The sequence below is a fragment of the Lithobates pipiens genome, unplaced genomic scaffold (assembly GCF_037356315.1).
Source record: "Lithobates pipiens isolate NorthernLeopardFrog02 unplaced genomic scaffold, aLitPip1_a1.2 Scaffold_8, whole genome shotgun sequence".
NCBI lineage: Eukaryota > Metazoa > Chordata > Amphibia > Anura > Ranidae > Lithobates > Lithobates pipiens.
The window spans coordinates 48,767,533-48,781,968 of NW_027507903.1; the positions used below are offsets into that span (position 1 = coordinate 48,767,533).

The window sequence follows — 14,436 nt, forward strand, 5'->3', positions numbered from 1 at the left end:
GCCATTAATTATTGTGGTTTCCCATTACCTTTAGAATATCAAAAACAAACCTAAGAATAGAGAACCGACAAAAACTAAAATGAAAAGCGAACCCAGCAGTAGCTCATTTATCTATTATATGGAGAATTCTTCATAACTGGAAGGTATTCTTCTTAGTCCAGTCTCCTCTTCTTTTAGCCCCCGTTAACCCCGGGCTGATTTGACGTGCCACATCAGAGCCCATTGCCGGCACCATCCGAATCGGTGAAATGCCAATTTTGTGGTGCCGCACAAATTCCCAAAAGTAGTTCTTGCACTACTTTTGGTGACTTCGGGGGCAATTTCAATAGACATCTATGCATGAACCCTCAACATTACTCAAAGTATGTGCCCATTTAAAATGCATTATACTGTCTTGTTAAAGCAATATTTTCACTATACCGAACATATTAGAGCAAAACTAAAGTTGTTCTGCTGTTACATACTGTGTCAGGAGACAGACTTTTGTACTGCAGAAGGGCCATGCAATGTCTCTTCTGCAATAAGCTACACCTACCTACCTGCTCACAGCAATCCCCGGAATGTAAACTGAGCTTTACATATAGAGCTTAGCATACAGTGGCCAGCCCCATTGTGCCAGAATGATGGCTTCCTGCACATGCCAGCCGGCCAATGAAGGTGGACAAAAACTGGCACACAGAAATAGATGCTGTTGCTTCCTTTAGTTCCACATTAAAGTGTTTCTAAAGTCAGGTTTGTTTTATCTTAAAGTGGTTGTAAACCCTTACAAACCACTTTGACCTACAGGTAAGCCTAGATTAAGGCTTACCTGTAGGTCCAAGAAATATCTCCTAAACCTATATAGTTTAGGAGATATTTGCCCGAAAACAGGCACTGCTGTCTACGGCGCATGCGCCGTAGACAGCGGCGTGCAGGCGCACTGAGCGCGGTATTCTCAACGACGGAGCTGCCGCGCGCGTTGGCTCCCGTGCGCATGCGCGGGAGTGACGTCATCGCGGCTTCGGCGAATGACAGCGGCGGAGCTGCGAGACCCCACCAAGAAGATGGATGCGGCGGACTACAGGGGACAGCGGTGACTTCGCTGGCTCCTGTGTCAGGTAAGTGACACATAATGGACTACTATACGATGCACAGTAGTCCATTATGCTTTACCTTTGCAGGGAATGAAAGAGGAAGTAAACTCATCAGGGTTTACTTCCTCTTTAATGCATCCTATGCATTACGATAAAGAACCTGCAGCAGCCCGCCAGCACCCCATAATACTTATCTGAGCACTGTCTCAGTCCAGAGGCATTGCGCGAGAGTCTCGGCTGTCCGGGACACTCCTTCATTGGCTGAGACAGCAGCAAAGTGCCATTGGCTCCTGCTGCTGTCAACGTCGGTGAGCCAATGAGGAGAGACAGGGATGGGGCTGATTGGACACACAGGGCAGCGACTCGGCTCCGGTGCCCCCATAGTAAACTGTTAGCTCTCTTACAAAGCTACCATTGCCTCTGGTATCCAACACTTCCAGGTAGATCAGATTGCCACTTCGCCTGATGTAGTTCCATCCACCTGCTGCTTGGTCACTATCATGTCCTGTAGCAGCGGGAGATGGAACCACAGCTAACCGGGGGGGAAATGGGTCGGGACTGCAAACTGACATGCTCAAATAAGAACAGTAGCAAAGACTGACAGCTCTACCACCCTTTAATCCAGTTTCAAATGCAGTTATATAACTTATCGGTGCCCTGCTCAAAGCTTCTGCAAGCCATAGGTCAGTAATGGCAAACCTTGGCACCGCAGATGTTTTGGAACTACATTTCCCATGATGTTCAACTACACTAGAGCATGCATGAGCATCCTGGGAAATGTAGTTCCAAAACATCTGGAGGTGCCAAGGTACGCCATAGTTGTACAATAGTCAAAAGAGCCGGCAACTTGAAAGGTTACTATCCAAATCTAAAAACAAATGTTGGGGCAAAAATCCAGGAACAAGACAGTTGACATGTTTCAGCCTACGTGTCCCACCGTCTTGCGCCTGGATTTTTACCCCAACATCGTTTTCAAGAAAGAAGATTGGATTTTAATTTTTGGAGTTGCCGGCTCCTTTGACTGCTCAAACGTGTTGAGTACCAATGGTACCAATTGCTCCGCAAGCGAGAGAAGACTGGAACCACCGCCCATTGGACAAGTAATGATTATTCATCCAAGTGTGGCACGTTTACTTTCTAGGTGACAGCGTAGCTCTAAAGAGAAATGATATTTTAAACGAACAAATAGGTTTAGTTATTATGGCTCCTTTTCATTTTTTTTTTTTTTTTTTTACATGACATTTACATCTTCTAAAGCCTGCGCTTTCATAATTTTGTTAGTGTAAATGAGAGATTTGTAGATTAGCCATCAGAGAGCTTTGCATATGACTCAGCCTTATTCCACCTGCTTAACAACTGTTGAAATAAAATATCAGCCATGTACACACTGTATCACTTTTAAGGCATTTGGTTAATAAATATTCATGATCCAGGCAGCCATTGCATAGCACTGCAAACCAGGAAGCAGAGCCAAGAGCAAACGCTATACCAGGTCCATGTACAATGCCGACATACTAAAAATTGTTGATACTGTTACACAACATACCAATAGGATTTACATCAAGCAAATTCATTTTAAACCAAAAAAAAAATAAACAAAAACACAAAAAAAGGACTACTTTTCTCCACTGCAGTTTAGTCAATGTCAGTGACCCATCCCAACCTACAATTGGGCAATAGGTGAACAGCAGGCTACTGAGGAGATCAGGAGATCATCCCTTGTGTTCTCTCCCTGTAATCACACTCCGTTTAGCCATCCTGTGATCTAGTACTACAGGCACTATAGGCAAATCTTCAACAACTATATCAAATGTTGCCACCAGTGGCGGCCGCTCCATTAACGCCGCCACCCCCTAATCCATGCATCCCGCCCCTAATCTACATTTAGGGCGCATGGATTTCTATGTTTTTTTGTTTTTTTTTGGAAGCACAAGATTAGAGCCTGGGGCTCTAATTGGTTTTAAAAAAAAAGGTGGGCTCGGGGCACAGCGCCCCGAGTCCACCCAGTTGTGTTACAATAGCAAATTAATATTCACCATGGTCTTCCTGCTTCTCCTCCTGGCCAATCAAGAAGTGGGTCTCGAGACTCGATTGGCCTAGAGGAGAAGCCAAAGTCTGTTAATCATGGCGAGAGAGGGCGCGGGGCTGGACGGCAGCTCAGTGTCTGAATTGACACATGGAGCTGCAGCTCAGGTGCCCCCATTGCAAGCTGTTTGCTGTGGGGGCACTCGACAGGAGGGAGGGGCCAGGAGCAGCGAAGAGGATCTGGGCTGCCCTGTGCAAAATCAACTGCACAGAGCAGGTAAGTAGAACATGTTTGTTATTTTTATTTTCAAAACGTGACTTTACAATCACTTTAAAGGATTATTGTGTCAGCTTTAATCTTAGAAATAAACTTCTGGACTTAGGCTCGGTTCACACAGGGGCGACTTGTCCAGGCGACTTCGCTGCCTGACAAGTCGCGCCCCGTTCTGTACTACGGAACCGTTCTAATAGGAGCGACTCAAGTCGCTCCGACTTAGAAAAAAGGTTCCTGTACTACTTTTGCGGCGACTTCGGGTGACTTGCATTGACTTCTATACAGAAGTCGTTTTGCAAGTCGCCGCTGAGGTCGCGGCAGGTCGCGGCGCTGCAAGTCGTGCCGCCTACTGTGTGAACCGAGCCTAAGGGTCTGGAGTAAAGCCTGGTACACACTTTTTATTCAACCCAGTGGGCTGAACCAAAAAAAATAAAAAAAAATAAAAGTGTAAAATGAATGAATGAAGAGCCCCCCCCCCCCCCACCAGAGCACACCGGTCAGTGCTTTTTATGGTCATGCCCTTTTGACAGGAGCCGGCCGTACAGCCAGCTTCTGTCGGACAAGCTGCTGTACACATGGGCTGCATGTCACCCAGTTTCCATTGAACCAGCCAATGTGTGTGCCCCTTAACCACTCGCCACCCGCCCACCGTCAAATGACAGAGGGACGGTGCGGCTCTTGTTCTGGATGGACGTCATGATGGCGCACCAAAACGGGGGCACGCAGTGCAGCGATCGCGGCATGTTGCTAGACACAACCCCCGATCTCTGTAAAGAGCTGCTGACGTGACTAACTATGTGACCAGCTGTGTCCAATCACAGCCTGTCACATGTAAACAAGGAAGTGCTGTAAATTCTCTCTCCTCCCCACACACTGTCAGTGTGAGGCGAGGAGAGCCCATCAGCCGCATCTCCTTACAGGGGAGAACAGAGAAGGTAATCAGGGCACTCATCAGTGCCCAGATTACAGGAAAGCTGTAGCAGTGCCACCAATCAGTGCCAATGAGTGCCCATCAGTGCAGTGGCGTAACCAGAACCTTCAGGGCCCCGATGCAAGAAACCATGAAGGGCCCCCCTGAACCCCAGCCAGGGCCCTTCCCTGCGAGTCCGGCGGTGGAACTCCAGGGCGTGGTCACAGGTATGACCTTTGTGAGCCCTGTAGTTCCACCACTCTGTATCAGTAGTTTTTATTTTATTTTTTGTTTTTTTTTTACATTTTTAGGTGCCCCATTGGGGGACTGTCCCTAGGCAGGATTGGGTCCCCATCCCCAGAAGAGATGAGGTCCTTTTCTCCAGGGCAGATGAAGTTACTGCCCCCAGGTGAGAAGGGTTCCCTCTCCCCAGGGGAGGTGGGGGTCCCTGTCCCCAGGGGAGGTGGGGGTATGTAATAGTGTGTGCTAGCTGCCTATGCTGCTGCCGGCCATATGTAGAGGGGGCTGCATGGGCCCCCTGCATAACAGGGCCCAGTTGCGGTCGCGACTGCTGCACCCCCTATAGTTACGCCCCTGCACCAGTGACACAAATCAATACCTGCCATTACTGGTGCCAGTCAGTGCTGCCCTTTCAGTGCCACCTTATCAGTGCACATAAAGGGAAGGAGAAAAATTACTTATTTACAAAATTTACTGACAGAAACCAAGAAACCCCCCCCTTACAAAATTTCGGTCTTTATTTATTTTAAGAAAAAAAAAAACACAGTAGTGATTAAATGCCACCAAAAGAAAGCTCTATTTGTGGGAAGAAAATTATTAAAGAACTAATTTGGGTACAGTGTTGCATAACCGTGCAACTGTCAAAGTGCAACAGCACTGAAAGCTGAAAAATGGCCTGGGCAGGAAGTTGGAGAAAGTGCCCAGTATTGAGGTGGTTAAAGTACCATATGGCCAAGCACAATCAGACTTTGGCATCACAAAAAAGAAGCAAACACTGTATAGTGCATGGGCCTGCTTACACAAGCCACTTAAATTTGAATCTGCTGTGTAGACCTTAGGCTCTTTCACACGGGCAGAATCCAGGTTTATCTCAGCAGGGGATTTGGCTGTTGATCCCCTGCTGAGCAGAGTGGCTGTATGACAGGTCCATGTTCGCTCCGCTTATGCATTTCAGAACAAACACAGCCACAGCCGGCTCTGCTCTATGGGCTGTTTACACCCAAATGTCTTTCGATCTGTCCAGGTGGAGAGGAACAGATCTGTTTTTTTTTTTTTCTCTGAAACAGATCAGAAGTAGCTGAGTGTAACAAGGACACAAGTCCGATTACATCCGACTGCCTATAGAGGAGAATAGAGAACAGGTGGACCCTATCTGCTCTCTCATGTGAAGGGGGCCTTAGACAATTTTGGGGATCTGACAGACTGTGTATGGTCTGCTTATATCGTGTAGCACAAATGATCCATTTCTCTCTCTCTCTCCACCCCCCCCAAAGTATTGCTTAGATATAGTATAATAGTCAGCTTAACTACTTAAGGACCGGGCCTATTCTTCAAACTGTTTACAAGTTTAAAAAAAATGATTTAGAAAAAATATATAATGTTTGGAGGTTCTAACACCCTAGAGAATAAAATGGTCATTGTTGCAATACTTTATGTCACACTGTATATGCACAGCGGTCTTACAAGCACACTTTTTTTGGAAAAAATACACCAACTTAAAAATTAACAGTAAAGTTAGCCCAATTTTGTTTCACATTGTGAAAGATAACATTATACTGAGTGAATCGATACCCAACATGTCACGCTTTAAAAAATGTGCCTGTCCTTGGAATGGCGACAAACCTATATCCTTAAAAATCTCCATATGCAACAGTTAAAATTTTCTACAGGTTACATGTTTAGATTTACAGAGGAGGTCTAGTGCTAGAATTATTTCTCTCGCTCTAACAATTGCAGCGATACCTCACATGTGTGGTTTGAACACTGTTTTTCATATGCAGACGCGACTTACATATGCGATTGCTTTGTGCACGAGCTAGCCGGGACAATTTAAAAAGTAAATAATTTTTATTTATTTTTTTACACTGTCCTTTTCAAAAAACAAAACAAAACAAAAAAAAAAAAACCCGCAAGCACCCCTTGTAATAGAATAGAGCTGAACGAGGGGCAATCTTTCACTCACTCGGCATCCAGGCAGTGAGGGGAGCAGGCGCGTTTGTCTCTGCAGCTACCAACGGCTCTGGTAGGTGGCGGAGAAAACCAAGCGAGGTGGGAGCCCCTCTCCCGCCCTCAATGAAAGTGATCTCGTGGTGAATCCGCCTCCGAGACCACTTTTATCCAAAAGAGGACCACCGGCCGTTTCTTAAAAATACCGTGGTCAAAGTAGCAACGCATAATGGCGACGGACGGTCCTTAAGTCGTTTATTTATAGCCAATGAAGTACAGCGTCCATTTATAAAGCTGGTAATGTGGCTTTCACCAAACCCTGGAGGACAGTCTTCCAGGTCCATGTGTTTTAAAGGATTGTGATTAATTCCCCAACAGAGAAGGTTTGGTGAAAGTCATATTCGCTGCTTTATAAATGGATCTATAGGATTTGGAAATTTAAAAACAAGATAAACTTGTACTTTTAATTATTTGTTTCTATAATTGTTCCCAGGCATCTTGCCTGCTAAAGGGTTATTGTATATTTGCAGTATTACTTGATCATAGATATCATGTATTTGCATATACGCGCATGGAAGTATTTTGAAAAGCTTCTTGACTAAAAGGCTATTTGACAGAAAAAGATAAACTTGTGCTTCATCAACTTTAAAGATGGCTTTGAGTGTGGCGCAAGAGGAAGTGGCAGACTGTTGTGACCAAAGAACCGACCAATGTTTCTCCACACACCAACAAACTATCTTCATAATGAAATAACCCTTCACATTCTACTATGTTCTGGCAGCAGTCAGCACAAGTTTGTTCAGCAAGGACCAAATAAACTTCAATCCATGTGTAGTGTTTGACAGAGATTGATTATGAGATGGACTTCTGTCAAATGGCAATAGTGGAAAATTTTTCTTCGATCAGTGGCTGCATCCACTGATCGTGTATTCTGATTACACAGCTTTTGGGGGCCGGTCACAACAGTTCATGTGAAAATATCAGTAGCAAAATTTTTCTCGGACGATACCAGAACTACCGATTTTTATGCAATTAGCATAATATTTGTACAAAAAGAATTGTTTGACCAAGACCACACATATGCTTAAAAAAAATAAAAATAAAAATATGAAGGAATACATTAAATTGTTTAATATGATAAAGGTATGCACTTGGGGGCTAAGAATATGCATGCATGCATCTTACATACTAGGGCAGTGATGGCGAACCTTGGCACCCCAGATGTTTTGGAACTACATTTCCCATGATGCTCATGCACTTTGCGGTGTAGTTGAGCATCATGGGAAATGTAGTTCCAAAACATCTGGGGTGCCAAGGTTCGCCATCACTGTACTAGGGGGAGTACAATTGGGGAATCCATAGTGGAGAAGGATCTGGGGGTTTTATTAGATCATAAGCTTGATGATAGCATGCATCCAAAGCGAGCAAAGTCCTTTCTTGTATTAAGAGAGGTATGGACTCCAGAGAGATATCATTTTGCCCCTGTACAAGTCATTGGTAAGACCTCATCTGGAATAGAATGTTCTGTTTTGGGCACCAGTTAATAAAAAGGATATCAGGGAACTGGAGAAAGTGCAGAGAAGGACAACCAAACTAATAAGCATGGAGGAGCTCAGCTATGAGGAAAGATTAAAAAGGAACTCAACTTATTCTCTCTGGAGAAGAGGAGATCAAGCCCTTGTACACACAGTCGGAGATTCCGTCGGAATGTGTCCGATCGGATCGTTTTGTCGGATATTCCGACTGTGTGTGGTCTGCATCGGACTGTTTCTGTCGGAATACCCGTCGGACCAATTTTTCCAATTTGCCCGGAAACATTTTCTGACAAAATGCTCCGATCGGACATACTCCGATCATGTGTAGAGAATTCCGATTGGACAAAGTGCCACGCATGCTCAGATCAAATTCCTACACCAAAGCTATTGGCTACTAGCGTGAACGTAGTCCCGTCGTAACGAAATAACGTCATCACGATGGATTTTCTGACAACTTTGTCCGACCGTGTGTATACAACAGTATCGGACAAAATACGACGGATTTGGTTGTGGGAATCTCCGACCGTGTGTACAAGGGCTAAGGGGGATGCGATCTACATGTTTAAATATATAAGTGGTCTATATATAGTGAACTTTGTGTTGAGGTATTCACTTTAAGGTCATCACAGAGGACAAGGGGGCACACTTTATATCTGGAGGAAAAGAGATTTAATGTCCATATACAGAAAGGATTCTTCAGAGCTAGCTGTGAAAATGTGGCATAGACTCCCTCCTCAAGAGGTGGTTCTGGCCAGCTCAGTAGAATGCTTAAAAAAAAAAAAAAAAAAAAAGCCTGGATTATTTCCTAAACATACATAATATAACTGGATACTATCATTTATAGGTGAGGTGGATTCAGGGAATATCTGATTGCCTTTCAGGGGATCAGGAAGACATTTTTCCCCTGCTGTTATCAAATTGGATCATGCTTTGCTGGGGTTTTTTTTGCCTTCCTCTGGATCAACTGTGGGTATAGGTTTGTGTATATGGGGTTGTATAATTTTTTTTCTCACTTATTGGTTGAGCTAGATGTACTTGTGTATATTTTTTTTTAACCAAACTATGTAAAAAAATATAGAATACAATACTCCTGAAGTTATTTTCTTGTCTATACAACAATACAATACATACAAAGGTAACCCACCCAAATAACTAATCCAATCAGGCACAATGGAAGAGGAAGTGAACAAATAAGACAAGCAAACTTCCAGAGAAAGACACAAACAAAAGTATGCAGTAACAACAAAAGTATGCGGCCAGAGGAAACTAAAGCAGCAATCATAAAGACTGAAGAGAGTAATGGCAGAAAAACGACCAAGTGATCCATGGAGTCTGTCCATTCCCACCCATTTCATTTATTTTTTAGGGTGGCTTTTTACTGCCCCACTGCGCTTCTGCTAAAGCACAGCTAGCCTGCGATTTTTGTGCGAGTTAACTCCACTCTCCCATAGACTTCTATAGGAGGTTCTGCGGTTTCAGAAAGCGCACCAAAATGCTGCATCTTCAGTGTGCTTTCTGAAACCATAGGAACGAATACAAGTCGATGAGAAAGAGTAGCTAAAAACCCCAACTGCACTTCACCCAAAGGGCAGTGGGACTGCACTGGGGCAGAGTGAAGCTGCCCTTATACTCTTTTTTTCTAACTACAAGGGCTCTTTCACACGGGACGGAGCCGTACTGACCCGCCCCGTGGACATCCACTTGCTCAGTGGGGATCGCTCCGTCGATCCCCGCTGAGCAGGAAGATAACAGGTCTGTCTCTGCACACTGTGCAGTGATGGACCTGTCAGAGCGCCGCTCTCCCCTATGGGAGATCAGATCATGACGGACCGCAAAGTCCATCGTCACTCGATCCGATGACGGATGGAAAAGTAGGTTTTTCCTCTGTCATACTTTTTCGGATCGGAGCGGGTCGGATATCAGTGGACATGTCACCGCTGACATCAGACGCTCCATAGACCTCTGTGGAGCATCGTTCAGGTCCGCCTAAAAAATTGAATGGATCGGTCATGTGAAAGAGCCCTAAAAGTTTGAATCCACTTACTGTTGACTTACCCTCTACCTCTGCTGGAACTCTACTCCAAGCATTAACAACATTTTAATCAACAACAAAAATGACAGTTGTCACTCAAAGCTCCATCAGGTCCTCTTGCATGACAAACCACTAGGAGTGCTGACAGAGACAGAGCTCACCCCAGCTCAAAAGATCCAGAAGGAAAAGAAAGACCTAAAAGTCGCATATCACAGTCTAGGCTCCAACCAGGCCACGTCACCAATAGAACTTCCTTTCCATACTACTTTTTCCATAATACGTCCCATGCTTATATTTGAACATTCCCTCTACTAGTTGGAGGTCACGTCCCTCTGTTCTTGATCTCAACTGCATATTAAAAATACTTCCCTTATGTGTGTATTAAAAAGGTTTAAATCATGTCTCCCCCTTTCCCTTCTTTCCTCAACAATGTACAAAAATTAAGCTCCCGATAGGCTTTATCCCCACCGGACACGCCACCAGTTTTGTTGGCCGGCAGTGGACTTGTCAGATCTTAATATCTTTTTATAAGTGAGGTCCTCAGATCTGGCCACAAAAAAGACTCACACAGAAAGACAGAAGAATAAATAACAAAACACAGACTGAAAACAAAAAAAAAACACACAATGTATCTATTTAGCTCTAATAACATCAATCCTTGTATCCTGCTAGATGGAGATGTAAAAATAAACACAGAGGCTGAAACAGTTGAAAATACAGATACAGTGAGGGGCAATGTTCTAGAACTGGACCAGACAGAATTTGTAAGCCAATCAGCTTCTAGCTTCTGCTCGTTCAGTTAAGCTTTGAAAACTAAACGTAGAAGGTGATTGGTTCCCATATACAACTGCTCCCAGTCTTATGGTGGCCATACACGCTTTGATAAACGATCAATTTATTTTTGGATCAATCTCTTACAAAATAGGAATAGTCACATCTATAGTTAAATCATTTAATCCCTATGCCACACACAGGGAAGTGGATTTTCGATAAGATACAATTGTAATACCATAATCTGAACAATTGTGAAAATATACATTTTTATTTTAATAGTAATAATCATTTTTCAGCGCTGACAATTGATGTAAACTGATTAATAATTTCACACCCTGACTGATCAACTCAGTTTAATCGACTGATCTAAATTGAGCCTAAAAATCGATGAAAAGGAAGATTATGGCTCTTCGATCATTTTGATGAAATCAGAGGGAAAAATAAATCTAAAATAAATAAAAGAAGAGTAAAATATTATATATATATATATATATATATATATATATATATATATTTATTACACACATATATATATATATATATATATATATATACATACACACACACACCTGTCAACGTATCTGTCCAGCCCTGATTACAGGAGTTGATAAACACAGATACAGATACAATCTATCAAAACTGGATCAGACAGAATCTGAACTAACTGTGCACAGTAACCAATCAGCTTCTATCTTCAGCTTGTTCAGACAAGCTTTAAAAATGAAAACTAGAACTTCATTGGTTGCCTTATACAACTAGCCCCAGTCTTGGTAAAACTAAAAAAATGAACTGCAAAACGCATAGGTGTGAAACTAGCCTAATACATATACTACTCTATACTATGTTTGTTACTAAAACTGGAGCAGAGAATCTGGAAAAAAAAGAAAAAAAGAAAAAAAAAAAACTGTACCAATCAGCCTCTAGCATTGGCTTGTTTGGTTACGCTTTGAAAATGAAAGCTAGAAGATGATTGGTTACCATATAGAAACTGTTCTCAGTCTTAAGCTTACCATGCATGGATAGAAAAACAAAAAAAACTTTCGAAAAAGCGTTCAATAAGGAAGATCGTTTAGAAACGTTGGTGGGCACATTTCGAATTATCGAAAACGCAAAGCTTTATGCCAAAAGAAAAATCCGTCATGATGCAATTTTTTTGTGTAATCAAACAATTTTAGAACATTAGCAGGGAGATTGACCGCAACTTGTAAAAATATAATATAATATATATATCTATATATATATATATATATATATATATATAATTATTTTTTTTTAAATATAATAATAATAATAATAATAATAATAATAATACGCAAAGTGTATGTGCATTGAGCGACATTGTATTATTTATGTCGTTAGCGGTCAATAATAATATGTTGACAAGTGTAGAAAACAATTCGATAAAATGATGGCGTAAACACAAAAGTTGTTCAACAGATCTTTGTCGAAAATGAAAGTTTTTTTTTCGAACTAACGATTTTCTATCCATGTAATCTCTTCATTGCTGAGAATATTGATACAAGGTATAAAATAAATAATAGCGAACTCTGATCACAACAGATGATTGGCTAGTTCTGTATACAATGTATCTCTCTAGTCCTGATGACAGCAATAGAGAATACAGATCCAATAAAAACTAACTGATAACAGTTGATTGTCCTGCATACAATGGATCTAAGCCTGAGAACAACAGTTGATAATAGGGATACAATGTATCCAACTCTGATCACAACACTTGTTAGTTGTACACACAATGTATCTCTCCAGCTCTGATGACAGCAGTCAATCACACAGATACAATGTATCGATCAGTAGGCGATCAGTCCATGTACTAAAGGAATCTAAAGCCAATACATTCCCAGACTGACACATGGAAGCTTTCCCAATGTGATGATCGCACCTTTCCCAGGTGTATACGATGAGATCGCTGCGTTTAGGACACCACATAGAAGAGAACACAGCAGTGCAGTGATCGATAGACATGTAATCGATAATGATCCGACTTAGGCAGATCAATGAATATTGTACACACGGGGAGCTCCAGCCCCCTCCTCGGAGAAGTCAGCACACTAATGCTCTTTGCCCCCCGATCATACCGACTCACCGTGTGTGCGGGGTAGGTGTCCCTGTGTAGTGCTGGGTCCCGGTCAGACGTGTCCGGTGTACCGGCCGAGGATCGGCATTATAATGAAGTCTCCGCACCAGAACTTTTCTCTCCTCCTGCCAGTTCCAGACTGTCCGCCTCCCCCCGTCCTCCCTCCTCCGATCTTCTTTATGTGGGACGCCCGGGGCAGCGTCATCTCCCGTCAAACCTCGTCCAATCCCCCGCCCCCTCCACACACCCGGCCGGGGGAGGAGAGGAAGGACTGACAATCACCGATCACTCCCCGGCGGCGGCTCTGACACGGCAGGGATCCCCTCCGGTCACCCCCAGTCCCTCCCTCCCCCCCGGCACACGCCCGCCGCCCGCTGGCAGTAATAAAGGGGCCGCCGATCCGGTAACAGATAGGAGGAAAAGAAGCTGAAGATCCGGATGCCGCGTCACCGCCAGAGCAGCAATGAGCGCCGGAGAGGGGGGACCCCGGAGCTCTCCTTCCTCCCAATCCTCCTCCTCTTCCAGGCGGCGCTCACACACCCAGGCCTCCCACGGCCGCTCACTGCCCTCCGTCACCGGGGATCTACCGCTCCGTGCCTGCTCGCTGCCCTCCCGGGGATCTACCGCTCCGTGCCCGCTCGCTGCCCTCCCGGGGATCTACCGCTCCGTGCCCGCTCGCTGCCCTCCCGGGGATCTACCGCTCCGTGCCCGCTCGCTGCCTTCCCGGCTCGCTGCCCTCCCGGGGATCTACCGCTCCGTGCCCGCTCGCTGCCCTCCCGGGGATCTACCGCTCCGTGCCCGCTCGCTGCCCTTCCGGAAATCTACCGCTCACTGCCCTTCTGGCGATCTACCGCTCCGTGCCCGCTGGCTGCCCTCCCGGGGATCTACCGCTCCGTGCTCGCTGCCCTCCCGGGGATCTACCGCTCCGTGCTCGCTGCCCTCCCAGGGATCTACCGCTCCGTGCTCGCTGCCCTCCCGGGGATCTACCGCTCCGTGCCCGCTCGCTGCCCTCCCGGAGATCTACCGCTCCGTGCCCGCTCGCTGCCCTCCCGGAGATCTACCGCTCCTTGCCCGCTCACTGCCCTGCCGGGGATCTACCGCTCCTTGCCCGCTCACTGCCCTGCCGGGGATCTACCGCTCCTTGCCCGCTCACTGCCCTGCCGGGGATCTACCGCTCCTTGCCCGCTCACTGCCCTGCCGGGGATCTACCGCTCCTTGCCCGCTCACTGCCCTGCCGGGGATCTACCGCTCCTTGCCCGCTCACTGCCCTGCCGGGGATCTACCGCTCCTTGCCCGCTCACTGCCCTGCCGGGGATCTACCGCTCAGTGCCCGCTTGCTGCCCTCCGGGGGATCGCCCGTTGCTGCCCTGCCAGGGATCTACCGCTCCTTGCCCGCTCACTGCCCTGCCGGGGATCTACCGCTCCTTGCCCGCTCACTTCCCTGCCGGGGATCTACCGCTTAGTGCCCGCTTGCTGCCCTCCCGGGGATCGCCCGTTTGCTGCCCTCCCGGGGATCTACCGCTCCGTGCCC

The 14,436-nt window shown here is 45.5% G+C and overlaps 1 protein-coding gene across 2 annotated transcripts in view; it reads right to left on the bottom strand.

Annotated features, from left to right (window-relative positions):
- Positions 1-13,374, bottom strand: part of FURIN (furin, paired basic amino acid cleaving enzyme) — a 391,128-nt gene extending 377,754 nt beyond the window's left edge. Inside the window, exon 1 of one of the 2 annotated variants that reach the window (XM_077472137.1) lies at positions 12,915-13,373. The gene's annotated coding sequence lies outside the window, so the exon portion shown is untranslated. Of the gene's footprint in view, positions 1-12,914 lie in introns of both variants that reach the window. The other variant, XM_077472136.1, reaches the window with a different exon arrangement.
- Positions 13,375-14,436: the final 1,062 nt, after the last annotated feature.